At 42.0% G+C, this 17427-nt stretch overlaps 1 pseudogene; it reads left to right on the forward strand.

Annotated features, from left to right (window-relative positions):
- Window positions 1–16288: 16288 nt before the first annotated feature.
- LOC127491694 (large ribosomal subunit protein uL13-like) lies at window positions 16289–16977 on the forward strand (annotated as a pseudogene).
- Window positions 16978–17427: the final 450 nt, after the last annotated feature.

The following is a 17427-nucleotide window of genomic DNA, read 5'->3' on the forward strand; positions in this document are numbered from 1 at the left end:
TCGAGTTCCTTGCTCCATTTTGAGTTAGTCTTTAGTGTACGATATAAGGTAAAGTCTGAGTTAACTTTTCTGCAAGTGGATATCCAGTTGTCCCAGCACCATTTATTGAAATGATTATTTCTTTGCGCATTGAATAATGCTGGTTCCCTTGAGAAAAATCAAAGGATCACAAATCCAGGAGTTTCTTTCTGAGTTCTTGATTCTATTCCATGGTTCAATATGTCTAACCTTATATCAGTATCAATTGTTTTGAAAACTGTAGCTTTGCAGTAACGTTTAAGATCAGGAAATATATTGTCTTTTTTCAAGACTGTTTTGGCTATTCTAGTTCCCTTGTAATTTCATATGAATGATACCATAAATTTGTCCTTTTTCTGGGAGAAAATGCGATTGGAAGTTTGACAGTGATAGCATAGAACCTGTAGATCAAACATTGAAGTAAGGGTATTGCAGGGTATTGCTGTCCTAACAAAATCGCCTTCCAAACCATAAACATAGGACATTTTTTCACTTATTTATATCATCTTTGATTTATTTTCACCATGTTTTGTAGTTTTTATTGTGCTGGACTGACCTATCACTTGGTAAATTTATACCTGTTTAATTTTAGGTGCTATGGTAAATACAATTGCTTTTTTTTTTTTTTTTTTTTTTTTTTTTTTTTTTTTTTTTTTTTTACAGGCAGAGTGGGCAGTGAGAGAGAGAGACAGAGAGAAGGGTCTTCCTTTGCCGTTGGTTCACCCTCCAATGGCCGCCACGGCCGGCGCACCACGCTGATCCAATGGCAGGAGCCAAGTACTTATCCTGGTCTCCCATGGGGTACAGGGCCCAAGGACTTGGGCCATCCTCCACTGCCTTCCAGGGCCACAGCAGAGAGCTGGCCTGGAAGAGGGGCAACTGGGACAGAATCCGGCGCCCCGACTGGGACTAGAACCCGGTGTGCCGGCACCTCAAGGCAGAGGATTAGCCTAGTGAGCTGCGGCGCCAGCCTACAATTGCTTTCTTAATTTCATTTTCCAGTTGTTCATTACTAGAATAGAGAGATAGAATTGATTTTGCATATTGTTCTTGTACCCTGAAATCATGCTAACTTATTTATTAGTTGTGATAATTTTTAATGAATTACTTAAAATTTTTGTACACAAGGTCATGTAATCTGAAAATGGAAATGGTTTTACTTTTCTTTTTCAGTTTTGTTGACTTTTATTTACTTTCCTTGTCTAAATGTTGTTTATGTAATAACTTATCTGAATTGATTCTTTATTATCTATATTATTTGCCATATGTAACTATTGAAGTCTCTACTCAATTTTTGCAACAGGGTGGTGACTGGTAACTTAAACTTCTAAATCTCATAAGCCCTTTAATCTTTACCACAGAGCTCTGTGTGCTTGTGTGGGCACACCTTCAACACTCAGACAAGCAGTTCGCAATCCTGCCTTAGCCTTAATTTCATTTCTTTGCACTTGTATAGAGTTCCAAAGTCCATTGAAAGATGAGAGAGTAGGATCTATTTGGATCTTTGTTCAGCATGTACCCATCTTTATGAGTATGTGTGGTTTTCTGGATTTCCAGCAAAATGTCAAAGCTTTTCAAAGTCCCCATGTATATATCATTCCTCACTTTTAAGTTGTTTTCATTTTCTTTGTAAGTGTATTGCATGCCCAGCAGTTATCCATTGCCAAAGTTGATCAATTACCTCTAAATTTTTTCAACAGATATCCCTAGATAAGAAGGTTTTTCTCACAACACAAACTCTGAGTCAAGCAAATAAGTCATCCTTCCAAATAAGTTAAAATAATGGCAATTCTTGGGGCATGTCAGAATGCTAGAACTAGTGCAATTTCATTTTTAAGTTGTGAGTTTTCAAGGCTGCTTCAGAGCTGGAGACAAGGTCAGGAGCAACTTAAGGACACAATAAAGCTTACTGTTTTTACTGAGTTTCATCCATTTTTGTTCAGTAAAAAAAATCCCCCAAAGTATTACAAGCCTTTGTGTTTCCAGAATTCTGAAAAAGCTGATTCTGTTCATTTTAGCCAATTTCCTTGTCATTGAGGAAAGAATTTGCAGTAGTTCTTATTCTCTCATTTCCACTGATACCACTTCTTCCTAACATTTCATTTGGACGGTAACATCATGGTCAGAGTTTAAACTGTAGCAGCCAACATCCTTGGTTCAAATTCCAGCATTAATGGTTACTAGCTGTGCCACCGTGGTCAGATTCCATGACTTCTATACCACAACTTCCTTTTCTATGAAGTAGGGATGATAATAACATGATATACTGCCTAAGATTATTATAAGAATTAAAAGAGTTAATATACGTAGCAAACACAGGACAGTGCTTAGCAAGTGGTAACTACTCAATATATACTAATTACTAGTATGCCATGGTATTGTACAATATTGATTTTGTTGTGGTTGTTATCTCATTCTGGGCAGATCACCAAGCCTCTGTGAAGGACAATAGAGAGAGCATCATGTCATATGAGCATCAATTCAAAGTATTAGGGAGAAAAACCGTGAAAATCCCAGGGTCAGGCTGCCCTGCTTGAGATGAACCAACACTCAGCCCCATGCTTCCAGATCTCACTGGTACCTCATGGACCATCTAGTGGCAGGGGTGGGCACCTCTTGTGACTCAACAGCTTGTTTTCCTAATCACTCCAGCAGTCAGTAAGGCCTTCACCATTGTATACCTGGAGTTGGGTGATGAGGCACGGAAGTAGGAGAAAAACATCCATAAGCCACAGCTCACACACACTCCTTGAGGTTGGACTGGAGTTCACCAGGACACCAGCAAAGAATTTTTTTAAGCTTGATTTATTTCTTTGAAAGGCAGAGTTACAGAGAGGTAGAAGCAGTGAGAGAGAGAGAGAGTCTTCCATCTGCTGGTTCACTCCCCAGATGGCCACAACAGCCAGAGTTGCACCAATATGAAACCAAGAGCCAGGAGGTTCTTCAAGGTCTCCTATGCAGGTGCAGGGACCCAAGGACTTGGGCCATCCTCCATTGCTTTCCCAGGCCATAGCAGAGAGCTGTATTGGAAGTGGAGCAACAGGGACTCGAACCGGTGTGTGGGGAGCAACTCGGACTAGACTAAGTTACTGGAATTAAGACTTATTCTATGCATCTGCTCTCCCACAATATGGCGCTGAGAAGGGAGAAACAGCTTCTACACAGCTGCCTCCAGTTCAACCAACAAACTGTAGGACCTGCTCCTGATTGGAGGAGAGCAGCACGCTCGGCGTGTGGGTAGCAGAGCACGGATTGGCAGAAGACTATAAAGGAGGAGAGAGACAACATGCACCAGGAACATCTAAGGGGAACACCTGTGCAGCCCCCGAGAGAGCCGGCCGGCGGTGTGCCGCTCCCCTGCGGAAGTGGGGAAAGTGGCCGGGGGAACCGCCCTTCCACGGAGGTGGAAGGGACAGTAGCCAACCCGGGAAGAACCAGCAGCAAACCCGGGGAGGGCCGAGCAGACGAAAGAACAGTGCAGGGTACTGTGTCGTTCCTCCACGAAGACGGGGAGCGACATAATGGTGCCGTGACTCGGATGTGAAGCCTAGGCAGGGTTTAGTGTCGTTCCTCCATGAAGAGGGGGAGCGACATAATGGTGCCATGACTCGGATAGGAAACTTAGGAGGGAAAAAACGAGAAGAAGTGGAAAATTACCAGAGAAAGAGACTAGCAAACAGCCTAGGGAAAAGCCGGACGAAAAAGGTGCCGGAAAAAGCTATTGAAAGCCTAGGCATAGACTCGGATACGGACTACGGGGGGAAGCTGGGAGAAATCTCTAAGGTCGAAAGCGAAAGTGAAAGCTAGAACAAACAGACTCGGATACGGACTGGACTGTGGGGAGAAGCCAGGAGAAATGAGGGAGGAATATTGTTGGAAGAAAACTTAGGGAAACATACCGGGTAGAGAAAAATGTTAGGGAAATTGAAGCTGCGGGGGGCAGGCCGAGGCGGAGACGAAAGCTACTTTGGGATTCTCAAGTTAGCCCAGGAATAAGGGGCGAAAAGTTAAAACCAGAAGCGGAAACGTAAGTCAGGTTGGAATCCGTCTGATTAGCCCGGGGAGCAAAGGACGGGAAGCCAAATCGTGGGGCGGAAACGTGAGCTGGGTTGAATTCGCCAGGTTAGCCCGGGGAACTTGGATTGAATGCTAGTGGCGGAGACGTGAGCTGGGGCTGTGTGACTCGTGGAGGCTGCCGCGCGCAGAGAGAGCGTGCGGGGCACAAGTAGATAGGGAACCCTGGGCTGGCGCGAGGCCGTGGTGCGGACGCGAAGGGTGTGGAGACCGCGGAGTGCGTGAATAGAAGCCGGGAAGCCGCGCAGATGGGAGAAGTGCGGGCTGAAGCGGCTCAGAGCCGGGAAGCCGCCGAGAAGCAGCCTCGGGGCGGGCGCCGGGAAGCCGCAGGGATAAGAGAAACAGAAGTTTAGAAGTAAAATGAGAGAAATAGGAATGCTGGTAGATAGAAGTAAAATAGGAGAAATAGGAATGCCCAGAGATAGGGAAATAGAGAAAAATAAGGCCTCCCCACAACATGGCAATGAGAGAGCTTGGATTCGGTCTGCCTGATTAGGGAGGTGGTGAGCACCTGCAGGCAGCTAGCAGTTTATGCGCCGCAGGTCACCGAAGATAGGCACAAATCAACACCAATAAGTCTCCCCACAATACGGCAATGAGAAGGCTTGGGTTCGGTTTGCCTGATAAGACTTGTAAGCACCTGCAGGCAGTTCTAGCAGAGTAGAGCATGCGCTGCAGGGCACCGAACACAGGCACGCATCAGCGCCTAAAAACCTCCTCACAACATGGCGAAGAGAGGACCCGGATTCGGTTTGCCTGATTGATAGGACTTGTAAGCACCTGTGGGCAACTCTAGCAAGCAGAGCAGAGTGTGTGCCGCGGGGCACCAAAGACAGGTGCGTATCAACGCCAAAAATAAAAAGAAAGGGGGATCTGTGGGGAGCAACTCGGACTAGACTAAGTTACTGGAATTAAGACTTATTCTATGCATCTGCTCTCCCACAATATGGCGCTGGGAGAGGAGGAAATAGCTTCTACACAGCTGCCTGCAGTTCAACCAACAAACTGTAGGACCTGCTCCTGATTGGAGGAGAGCAGCACGCTCGGCGTGTGGGTAGCAGAGCACGGATTGGCAGAAGACTATAAAGGAGGAGAGAGACAACATGCACCAGGAACATCTAAGGGGAACACCTGTGCAGCCCCCGAGAGAGCCGGCCGGCGGTGTGCCGCTCCCCTGCGGAAGTGGGGAAAGTGGCCGGGGGAACCGCCCTTCCACGGAGGTGGAAGGGACAGTAGCCAACCCGGGAAGAACCAGCAGCAAACCTGGGGAGGGCCGAGCAGACGAAAGAACAGTGCAGGGTACTGTGTCGTTCCTCCACGAAGATGGGGAGCGACATAATGGTGCCGTGACTCGGATGTGAAGCCTAGGCAGGGTTTAGTGTCGTTCCTCCATGAAGAGGGGGAGCGACACCGGTGCCCATATGGGGTGCAGGCACTGAGGTGGCGGCTCTACCTGCTACACCAGAGCGCTGATCCAAGGAAGAAGATTTAAAGAAATATTGAAGTTTGTAGCCTCAGTGAACAGAAAACTTAGAAAAACAGCTCACTGGGAAGAGAAATGGTATGTTTACTTTGGGGACAAGGGCTCAGTAACATGCTGTTTTCACCCTACTCACATCACCCAGAAAGCTCTTTTGTTCCCCCCAAAGAAACCTTTTATTTAAGGAGTACAAATTTCATAAGTACAACTTTAGGAATATAGTGATTCCCACCCTCACTCCCACCCCACCCCCTCCTCCATCTCCCATTCCCAGTCCCATTCTCCATTAAGATTCCTTTTTTTATTATTATTATTTGACAGGTAGAGTTATAGACAATGAGAGAGAGAGAGAGAGAGAGAGACAGAGAGAAAGGTCTTCCTTCCACTGGTTTACTCTCTAAATGGCAGCCACAGCCGGCGTTGTGCCAATCTGAAGCCAGGAGCCAGATGCCTCTTCCTGGTCTCCCATGTGGGTGCAGGGGCCCAAGGACTCGGGTCATCCTCCACTGCCCTCCCAGGCCACAGCAGAGAGCTGGACTGGATGAGGAGCAACCAGGACTAGAACCCGGTGCCACAGCCGGTGCCACAGGCAGAGGATTAACCAAGTGAGCCATGGCACCGGCCCCCTCCATTAAGATTCATTTTCTTTCTTTTTTTTTTTTGTGAGATTTAAAAGTATTTATTCGAATCAAGGACCTCCAGCCAGAGTGGCATGGAGGAGGGCTTCTAAGAGAGGAAAACCTAAAGGGGACTGGTGGCAGTCAGCTCTAAGTACAATTTCAAAGGAAAAAACTTGGCAATTAGATTGACATTCAGTTACCAGGAGGGGACCAAAAAAAATCAAAAGACCTCATTTACAATGCTCCATCCTGTCTGGCCTGCTAAGGGTGGGACAGATAACTTGTTTTCACAATAAGCTGTGAGCTCTGGAGGAACTTCCTTGCTATTCTCATGGTAAATTTGGAGATTGGAAGGAAGGAGGTCTGCCTGTTAGTTCTTGCTAAAGATAAAGTTTTGGGGAAGGAAGCAAGTATTTTACACCCCAAGTCCCATTGGGATCCCCTGGCTATCTATTAACCCATCTGACTTCTCACATTGCCTAACATCTGTTAGGGAGAACTGAGTGATGACCACTCTGGCTGCTTCATGCTGAAAAGGAAGTTTCATTTTCAATTAACTTTATACATAGAAGACCAACTCTATACTAAGTAAAGATTTCAACAATTTGCACGCACACACACACACAAGAACAAGTTAGTTCTCATAGTACAACTCATTGAGGACAGAGGTCATGCATGGGAAGTAAGTGCACAGTGACTCTTGTTGTTAATTTAACAATTATGTATGATGTCAGTGATCACCCAAGGCTCTTTATGTGAGCTGTTGAAGAGCCACTCCCCTCCGTCCCAGATGAAGTAACCTTTGTCCTACTTAGTGAGTTAATTCTTAGAAGTAACCTTTGCCCCACTTAGTGTGCTAGTTCCTAGAAAGAGCCCTAGGCACCAGCTGTCACTTGAGATGTGGTTCCCAGGCAGCAGGAACCCCACCTCGAGGCTTTGCAATTACTCCTAGTTGCAGAGCACCTTCTGGTGAGCAGCAGATATCCCACCCTAAAGTCTTAAAGTGACTTCTGCGATAGCCAGAAAAATTTTCCCACCACTAACCCCCTCATTTAAATCCTCCAATCAGTGTGTGAATCATGTATCATTTAAACCCTCCAATTAGCGTGTAAATTGTGTGTATTAAGTAAATTGTGTGGTTTTTCCCTTTAAAAATGCTTGTTAACAACTGTTCAGGGCTTCTTCTTTGGATGGCTTTGTGCTGTCGAGAGGCCCGTCTGTGCAGACGTTGAATAAATCCTCTTGTGTGTTGCATCTACTGGTTTGGAATCTGAGTCTTTGGGGTGCGCATCTCGACGTGTCGGGGTCCTGGTTTAGGAACCCAACATTGCCAAGTCTATGGAAGCCTTTTGAATTGACAGTCTCTGTCAGTATTTAGACAAGGCCATAAGCAAAGTGGAAGTTCTCACCTCCCTTTAGAGAAAAGTACATCCTTCTTTGATGACCACTTTTTTTTCCACTGGGGTCTCATTCACAGAGATCCTTCATGTAGGACATTTTTTTGCCACAGTGTCTTGGCTTTCCAGCCTGAAATGCTCTCATGGGCTTTTCAGCCAGACCAGATGCCTTAAGGGCTGATTCTGAGGTCAGAGTACTATTAAAAGCAATTGTCATTTTATGAGTCTGCTGTGTGGATTGCTTCCTATCTTGGAAAATTTTCTCCTTTTTAATTTTGTCTATTATTATTACCAGACACTTGATCTTATTTATATGATCCCTTTAACACTTAATCCTGTCTATATGATCATGTTAACACTTAATATGATCACATTAACACTTAAGATGGCATTTTTACCACCTAGCTTAATAGGATTTGGGGTCCCATGGCAAGTTTTTAAACTGTACCCTTGGAAGTAAGTCCATAGGAATGCATGCAGAACTATACAACTGCCCAAAAAGCTCTTAAAAAGTGAGGTTCCTTCAAGTTTCCATTTCCCTGATCCCCAAACTGTTGATCCTGGCACACTGTCCCTACCCTTCTGCCCCCTCCACATCTATATCTGCACCTTCTCTTTATATTTAAGGTCTAATTCAAGTGCCAGAACCTTGTCCCACTCGCACAACCACTTCTTTTATTCCATACAAGGACATGTCGTCCTCCTCTGCTCTCCAAAGTGCTTTGCCAATGATAAACTTAGGGGGTTAACTATTTTCCAAAGTGAAATGTGACACAGGTCCACCAGGTTATAAGCTCCTGACTGCAAAGTAATATCGTATTCATATTTGTTTTCCCCATAGACCCCAGCCCACCATCTGACCATATCTACAGTACATATTTATTGAGTTAACCAATTTCTCAGGATTCAAACACCTTCCTGGACAAAGAGCTTCCTCACAAAATGTCTGGGAGTATCAAAAATTTGTTATATGTGCCCAAAGCTGTACCCTGTATCCTCTGACTATTGTCATTGCTTTCTCCCTTTTACTATCTTAGAATGATTTCCTCTATTCTCAACACCATAGGCTGACAAATATTTGAAGTCAGAATCTATCCCTTGCTCACCCCTCAACAAATGTTCTTCATATTTTTAAACATACTAATAAAGAGATCTTAATCTTGACTGTTAGTAGACATTAAGGAAAAGGAAAATTTGAGTTCAAGACAATGAATGACTGGTACTGATTTGAGGTTTGGAGAGGATCCAACTTCCCAATTCCATGATTCATCTCAGGGAAGAAAGATATAAGTTCCTTGAAAGCCCAGATAAAACAATGGAATTCATTCACTCCCTCAAAGGGCACCCAAGAAAGGGCATTCTGTTACATGGACCCAGCAATCAGGGGACCCAGCAATCAGGTAATGTTTGTGGTACTCTACAGTTAAGTGGAGTGTTTATGAAGACCAATGCTACCTGCATGGTGCTGTCAGTGGGTCCATGAAGACCTACCAGAAGCATGTTTTACTCAACAGACAGAAGGGACCTAAAAATCATTTAGTCTAGGATTTTCCATTTAACAGACAAGAAAACTGAGCCCCAAGAATGGAAATTAATTAATCAGTTACCTAAATGTATCTTCACAAATAAAGATTTCCAGTGTCAATAACCAGGTTCACACCCAACCTATGATTTCAGGTAAAGACAATGATTCCTCCCTTACCTGCTCTATGATGCTTCAGCACAGTATAGACGCTCAAGACTAAAGCCCAGAAATGTTATAAATGATGCCATCAACTCCAGGACTGCTGATGCAAGCTGCTTTGTTCTAGCATCAGGAGGACAGATGACCTCATGAATGTTAATTATGCTATTTTGACTTATCACACACACACATATATATATACATTCATCATATATTTTAATATGTATCAAATGTTTTTCAAAGAGTGTAAAGGACAGGATATGCATCTTTCATCCACACTCCTTACAGCAAAGAGAGACAGAGGCAGGAGAATGAAAGACCCTTCCTTGATGATTTTCATTCTGGTCTGTCCTTGCCAAGAAGGTCATTTTGAAAAGACATCTCAAGTACTGTGCTTTACTGCTTATAATCTGCACGATAGACATCCCAGCTTCCCTCCTTAGGGGTGAGGATACCTTTTGCACCTGTTATTTATAAAATACTTTTAAGCCTCACAGTTAGTGATGTATTTTTAAAATCACATCAAAATATGATGTAGAAGCAGACATTTGGTGCAGCAGCTAAATCAAAGCTTGAGATGCTGGTGCTCCATATTGGAGTTTCTGGTCAGAGTCTCAGCTCTGCTTCTGATCCAGCATCCTCCTGATGCACACTCTGAGAAAGCAGCAGAGGATGTCCCATGCAGTTGGTCTTTTCTATATGGGAGACCTAGATTGAGTTCCTGGCTCTGGGCTTTGGCCTGGGCCAGCCCTGGCTATTATGGCGATTGGGAAGTGAACCAGCAGATGGGAGATTTCTCTCTCTCTCTCTCTCCCTCCCTCCCTCCCTCCCTCCCCTTCCTTTCACATTAACTTATTAAAAATTTAAAATCTATGAGCTAAACAAAATATCATGTATCATGGAAAGTAGAGCAGGATGTTCTCACAGGTCAACAATAAATTAAGGGTGGATTTTCCTGTTCTGTTTGCTGATCAGCTTCTCATTGAGGGTGGTATAAGGAAAATTGTGAGAAAGCAAGTAGAGAAAAACAGGACAGGGAAGGGAAGGCTGAAGAAAGAAACTCTCCTGGAAGTAAAAAAAAAAAAATGGAATACTATACAGCAATTAAGTTGAGTACACTAGAGATATACGCATCAGCACACACAGCATAAAATTTGACAGCAAAAGTAGGTTAGAGAAAGATTCATATGGATATATTCCATTTGCCCAGTTTATATTGTAAATTGGTGGTGGATGCAGATATAGAGTATAAAGTCGTGCACAGAAGCAGCTACCACCCCATCAAGCTAGGGAATGCTTCTCAGGAAGGCAGAAGGGAGGGAGGAGAGAAGCAGAAGGAGGCTAGAAAAGATATTTCCGTTGAATATGTGTGGTGAGTTCTTAAGCTAAATTCATAAGTGACTACTTTTGAGTTTGCTGTATTATTGTTTACTTATTTGTATGCCCTAAATGTTTCATAACCAAAAGAACTAAGTCAAAATTACCCCAAAAATGATTATAGCACTGGGGCAAGTGCTGTGGGGCAGTGAGCTAAGCCATCACTTGCAGTGTTCACATCCCATATGGCAGTGCTTGTTGAAGTCAGCCATTTTGCTTATGATCAAGCTTCCTGGTCACGCATCCTGGAAGGCAGCAGATAATGAATCAAATGTTGGGCATCTGCCACCCACACAGGAGACCCAGATGCAGTTCCAGGCTCCTGGCTTCAGCTTAGCCCAGTTCTGGTTTTTGTAGTCAGTTGGGGAATGAACGAGCAGATGGAAGATCTTTCTCTTTCTCTCTGTCTTTATGTTTCAAGTAGATGAACACAAATAAATATTTTTTAAAAAGAATTACAGTGTTCTTCCCACTACTTCCTTTTTTCTCCTCCACCTTCTCCCTCTCTTTACATTAATATGCCTGTGACACATATAGTACTTATAGATATACATCAAGAGAGAAACAGAGAGCATAGGGTTAAACAGACAAATGGTTAGAAGGATGGATGCATGCATACATACAGACGACAGATACATAGAGTGATAGAGAGGACATAGATGGGGGAATGGATGGATTGATAGCTGGATAAATGGATGGATAGATTGACAGATAGATGAATGGATGGGTGGATGGATCCTTATTGTACGCCAAATGACTTCAATGAATGACCTTATTTAATCCTTGAAATGGCACCTTACAGATGAGATAACTGAGTACAGAAAACTTACACATATGGTACCCCTGGGGGCAGACCTCAAACTCATCTCAGGTGATCCTGACTCCAACATTATGCTAATCCCTGAACCATGATGCCACATGAAATAACGGGGCCAGGAGTATTTACAGGTGGAATACCTACCTTTAGAAATCTGATAGGTAGGAACCTCAAGAAAAAAGAATTAGCACATAAAAGTAAATAATGTAGACAAAGCAAGTGCTCATTAAGCACACAGGAAATGTGTACCTCAGAAAACATCCACTGACTGTCTGACTTCTACCTGCTGCTGAGGGAGCCTCTGTCTCATGAAGATCAACTCTCTTCCACACACAAGGAAGCACACAGAGCGTCTATTCAGCAGAAGTTGTGCATTATAAATCTTTCCTGTTCTAATTCAAGACAGTTTTGACACTTCATCAACAAAACATAAATGGTTTTCCACATTTACAAACCCAAAGACCTGTGAATAGTGATGAAACAAGCAGGTTGAAGGAAAACTGCTTGTCTAGAGGCAGAATTAGAGATTGATTTCAATGTCCCAAATCTCAGGATCAAACCCCATCATGGACAGTGACTTGTGGGAATCCTCACCATATTGGTCCCTTTGCAACTATTCATCTTTTGAAAGACCAACAATGATTTGAAGTAGTAGGGGAGAAAATTCATTTTTAGAATATTTTTATGAGACTGAAATTCAAATGATAATTCTTGAAGTTCATATTCATTGCAACTTAATATCCATATTCTTATTTGAAAATCACTTTTGTAGGTTATTTGGGGGTGAAAATGCTAAAATACATGCTGTTTAGCCATCTGCTTTTATGTACTCACTTTTAGCAGTGAAGTTGTGGTTCAATGATACATCTTTTACATTTAAATATTTGGAAACATGGCCAAGACTCATTGAGAAAAAGCAAGCATCTCACTCCCTATTTCCTCTGATTTGCTTTTAGAATATTTTGTCTGTGTTCTTCTTGAAGAACAACATTTAATCACACTGCAGACAGATATTTTCACTTTGGTACTTTCATCAACATAGGAAATGAAACTCATATTTTCAGGATATAGTTATTAGAGATGATGTAATCCAGTAACTTCATTTTATAGAAAAGAAAGCTGAGACACAGAGAAAGGAAGTGATTGTCTTGGACCTTTGTGAAAGAAATTAATCTTTGCTTGTACATATTCCCCTGCAGTGCTGACAAAGATAAGGTTTGGCCCTAAGTACCGCGCAACAGGGATGAGACATTTCTCAAAGCCTCAAGATGCATCATCTTCTTAAGTAATTTTCTCCTATTGCTTTGATTAAGGTCAACAATGCCATAAAAGTATGTGGGACTTATGAAGTCAAAACGACATGCTTAGTTGGTGATTATCCAACAGTCAAAAGTTTATTGCTGCTAGCTGTGGCAAAAACATCTGCCCATAAAAGACTTGTGTTTTCCTTCTGTAGTCTAGAGGCTTTAGTGAAATGACTGCTGAGCTAGGACTTCTTCTGCTAGGGGCATGTGACTAGTTTTCAACAATAGAATGTGAGTAAAATTATGAATATTACAACTGGGCTAAAATAGGAAAGAAGCCAATGTGCTTTATCAACATGGTGGGAGGAAGCTGGGTCCCTTATGACTGCAAGAACCCATTTGGTGGAGCTGGAGCTGGAGCCAGATACTCTGATATGAGATGCAGACATCTCAAGCAACATCTTGACCACTATGCCAAATGTCCACTGCTACACATAATTTCCCAATCAGATTAACATATTTTCCTAAATGTCAACAGGAATTAGCTTAATGGCAGTCATTGTTGGAAAAGTTAATAATTTTTAGGGATAGCAGACCAATGAAAAATGTTCAGGACCACTAGCCATCAGAGAAATGTAAATCAAAACCACAATGAGGTTTCACCCCACCGCAGTTAGAATGACTTTCATACAGAAATAAACAGCAAATGCTGGCAATGATGTGGGGTAAAAGGTACCCTAATCCACTGTTGGTGGGAATGTAAACTGGTACAGCCAATGTGGACGACAGTATACAGATACTTCACAAATCTGAATATAGATCTACCATATGACCCAGCTATCCCATTTCTGGGAATTTACCCAAAGAAAATGGAATTAGCATATGAAAAAGCTATCTGTAGCCCCATGTTTATTGTAGCTCAATTCACAACAGCTAAGGTATAAAATTAACACAGGTGTCTGCCAATTGAAGACTAGATAAACAAATTATGGTATATGTACCTTATGGAGTATTACATAGGAATAAAAAAATGAAATCCTGTCATTTGCAATAAAATGGATGTAATTGAAAACCATTATACTTAGTGAAATAAGCCAGTCCCCAAAAGACAAATACAATATGTTCTCCATGATCTGTGGTAAGTAACTAACAGAGTACCTAAAAGATAATCTCCAGAAATGAAATTGACACTTTGAGATGCAATGATTTTGAACAGCCTTTGTCTCAGCTATTGAGGAATAGTGTGATTTTCTTTTTCATACTATTTCTTGAACTCTTTACTTAGTATAGGGTTAACTTTATAAGTATAAAGTTAACTGAAAATAGATCTTTGTAAAAAAAAAAATAAGAATGTGAATATGAGAAGGAGGAGGAAAAAGGGTGGGAGTGCAGACGGGAGGGAGGATGGGGTGGGAAGAATCACTATGTTCCTAAACTTGTATATATGAAATGCAAGAAGTTTGTATACCTTAAATAAAAGGTTTCCAGTTAAAAGAAATTTAGGGCTATATGTTGGTAAAAGCAAAGGAAAAAAATACTATGGGAGCTAGTAAAAGTGCTATTATTGAATATGATCATTCCTTTTTAGCATTATGAAGCAAATATATACAGAGTAGACCCTGGTAGCTATACAATGTTTGTTCCAGGAGCCTATGTGAACATCAGAATCCACAGAGGCTCAAGTCCCTTATGTAAAATCTCACAGAATTTGCATATAATCCATTAAATCCTCCCATAGGCCTTATTTTCTTTTTAACTAAAATGCTTTTAAAATGTATTTTATTGGGATAGAGAGCATACACTCCTACTTACATGTGTAGTACCAAAATACTTCAACAGGCAGGGCTACACCAGGCCAAAGTAAGGGACCAGGAACTCAGTCCGTATCCCCCATGTGGGTGGCAAGGACCTGATTACTTGAACAATCATTGTGCTTTAGCAGGAATTTAGAATTGGAAACCAGAGCCAGGACTCTAATCTAGGCACTCTGATACTGATAGGTGATGCAGGTGTGCTAAATGGCATCTTCTCCTCTGATACACTTTAAATCATCTCTGGTTTGCTTATGGTAAGTAATATAATGTAAATGCTACATAAATAGTTACTATACTGTATTGTTTAGGGAATAGCAGGAAAAATGAGGTCCATACATGCTCAGTACAACAGCATTTTTAAAATACATATAACATTTTTTATATGAAAGTTGAATCCAACGATGCAAAATAGGTAGACATGGAGAGCCAATTTCAGTTTCTTTTCTTCACTCTCTCTCCTTTATTCCTTTCTTTCCTTCTCATCCTCAATTTAATATTAAGAATTGAGTTCATACCATAATTTAAAGGAACAAAAAATATATACACCACCTTTGTCTTCAGAGCCATCATAGCCCTGTTGGGGCAGGCATGTGAGTGCAGAATTTTAATTTGCTAAGCCACAAATAAACACTGAGGGGCAGGAGGAGAAGTGTGGTGGAATGAGAAGGCCATGCCAAGATGGCCACTGGCAACAAAAACTGCCTGGCAACAGGCTGTGATTGGATGGCTTCAGAAACCACATGACAATGGAGCCTGCCTGGCAACAGGCTGTGATTAGATGGCTTCAGAAACCACATGGCAATGGAGCCTGCCTGGCAACAGTCTGTGATTGGCTAGGGCACAGACCGCCCCTTGACTGGATTGGCTGCCTTGGCTATTTAAGCTGCTGTACCAACTGAAATAAATGAGTCTGCAGGCTGCTCGCCTCTGGCCTGCTTTCACGCGGCTCCTGGGGTCTGTGTGGTGACTCCATGCCTCTTGCCCCACCACACTCCCCCTTTCAGAACGAATCCACAGCAACAGAGGAAAATGGGCTCAGCAAGCCCTTGGGAGGAGGTGATATCCCAGCATGATTTTGAAAGGTAATATAGGGATTATCTCGGAAGGAAGAGTAAATCTTACTCCATTATTTTATCTTTTCCAAAAGCTAAATACCACTTTAATGATCAGAAAATTGTACTAAAATATTTTTAAAATAAAATATCCACTGCTCATCTTTCCTATTTCATATTTTCTTTCTCTTATAAGCAAAGAGGTAAGACTGAATAAGATGACTGCTGTGAGATTAGGGCACAGAAATCTTTTGCATCATGAACAAATGTGTTCACTATCTGATTTCAAGAAAGAAAGAGAGAGAGAGAGAGAGAGAGAGAGAAAGGAAAGGCAAAGAGAGAAAGAGAAAGCAAGGAGGGAGGGAGAGAGGGAAGCAGGAAGATGAACCCACTTGGTACTTCATTTGAATGAGCAATGATTTCTCTTGTGTTTATCACTGAGGTTTGGAGGTATAGCTATTATAATAACCTGTATTATTACTAATACATGAATCAAATGAGAAGCATCTCAAAACATAAAAATTTATTCCAATCTAGAAAAATTACATGGAAATGCTGACCAAATGCTATACTTACTAATTAAATGATGAAACTTCTGTTCTCACTAATCTGACATCAATGCCTTCACCTAAAAAATAGCAATGATTCTACTCAGATCAGCCCCACAAACATCTCATAATAACAACTTTGGTTCCCAAGAGGCTGTCGAAGATGGCAGAGGAGCAGGTCCTGATGCTGGATGACTGAGGTCATCTCGTGAGCCACCTGGTGGTCATCGTAGCCAAACAGGTGCTACTGGGCTGGAGGGTACTGGTCATATGCTGCAAGGGTATCAACGTTTCTAGCAACTTCTACAGAAATACATTGAAGTCCTGGCCTTCTTTCACAAGCAAATGACCACTTTTGGTCTCCCAGCCTCATATCTTGGCAAAATGTGCAAGGTATGTTGCTCCATAGGCCAACCAGGGCCAGGCTGCCCTGGAAGGTGTTTAATGGGATCTCACTGCCCTGTGACAAGGAAAAGCAGATGGTAGTTCTTGCAGCCCTCAAGGTTGTGTATCTGAAGCCTTTGAGAAAGTTTACCTACCTTGGTCTCCTGGCTTATGAAGTTGGCTGGAAGTACCAGGCAGTGACAGCTACACTGGAAGAAAAGAAAAGGAGAAAGCCAAGATCCATTACTGGAAGAAAAAACAGCTCATGAGGCCACAGAAACAGACCAAAAAGAACTTGGAGAAGAAAATCAACAAACTCACATGGGTCTTCAAGACCCATGGACTCCTGGTCTAAGCCCAATAAAGACTTTATTCCTGAAAGGAAAAAAAACTTTGGATTTTTGCTGAGCCACCTAATATGTAAAACCCAGATAATATTAGCACAACAGCCCCAAATGATTTCTACTATTTCTTAAGTAGAATAAAGAATATGGAGACTATTAAGACACACCCATGGAATGGGCAAGGATTTTCTATACTGGATTCCAAAAGCACAGAAAATAAAAGTAAAACTATGCAAAAGGGATTTCATAAAACTCAAGAGCTTTTGCATAACAAAGGAAACAATCAACAAACTGAAGGGACAACCTACAGGAAAACAGAAATTGTTGCAGTCTATACATCTGAGGAGTTAATATCCAGAATATATAAGGAACTGAAACCACTCAATAACAAATAAAGAATCCAATTTAAAAATAAGCAGTAGATCTAAATAGACATTTCTCAAATGAAGACATACAAATAGCCAAAAGGAACAAGAAAAGATGTTCAATATCACTAATCATCAAGGAAATGCAAATCAAAAGCATAAAAGACACTCTAGTAACATTGGCTATTAGTGAAAAGACAAAAGATAGT

The sequence above is a fragment of the Oryctolagus cuniculus genome, chromosome 3 (genome assembly GCF_964237555.1).
Source record: "Oryctolagus cuniculus chromosome 3, mOryCun1.1, whole genome shotgun sequence".
Classification (NCBI taxonomy): Eukaryota; Metazoa; Chordata; class Mammalia; order Lagomorpha; family Leporidae; genus Oryctolagus; species Oryctolagus cuniculus.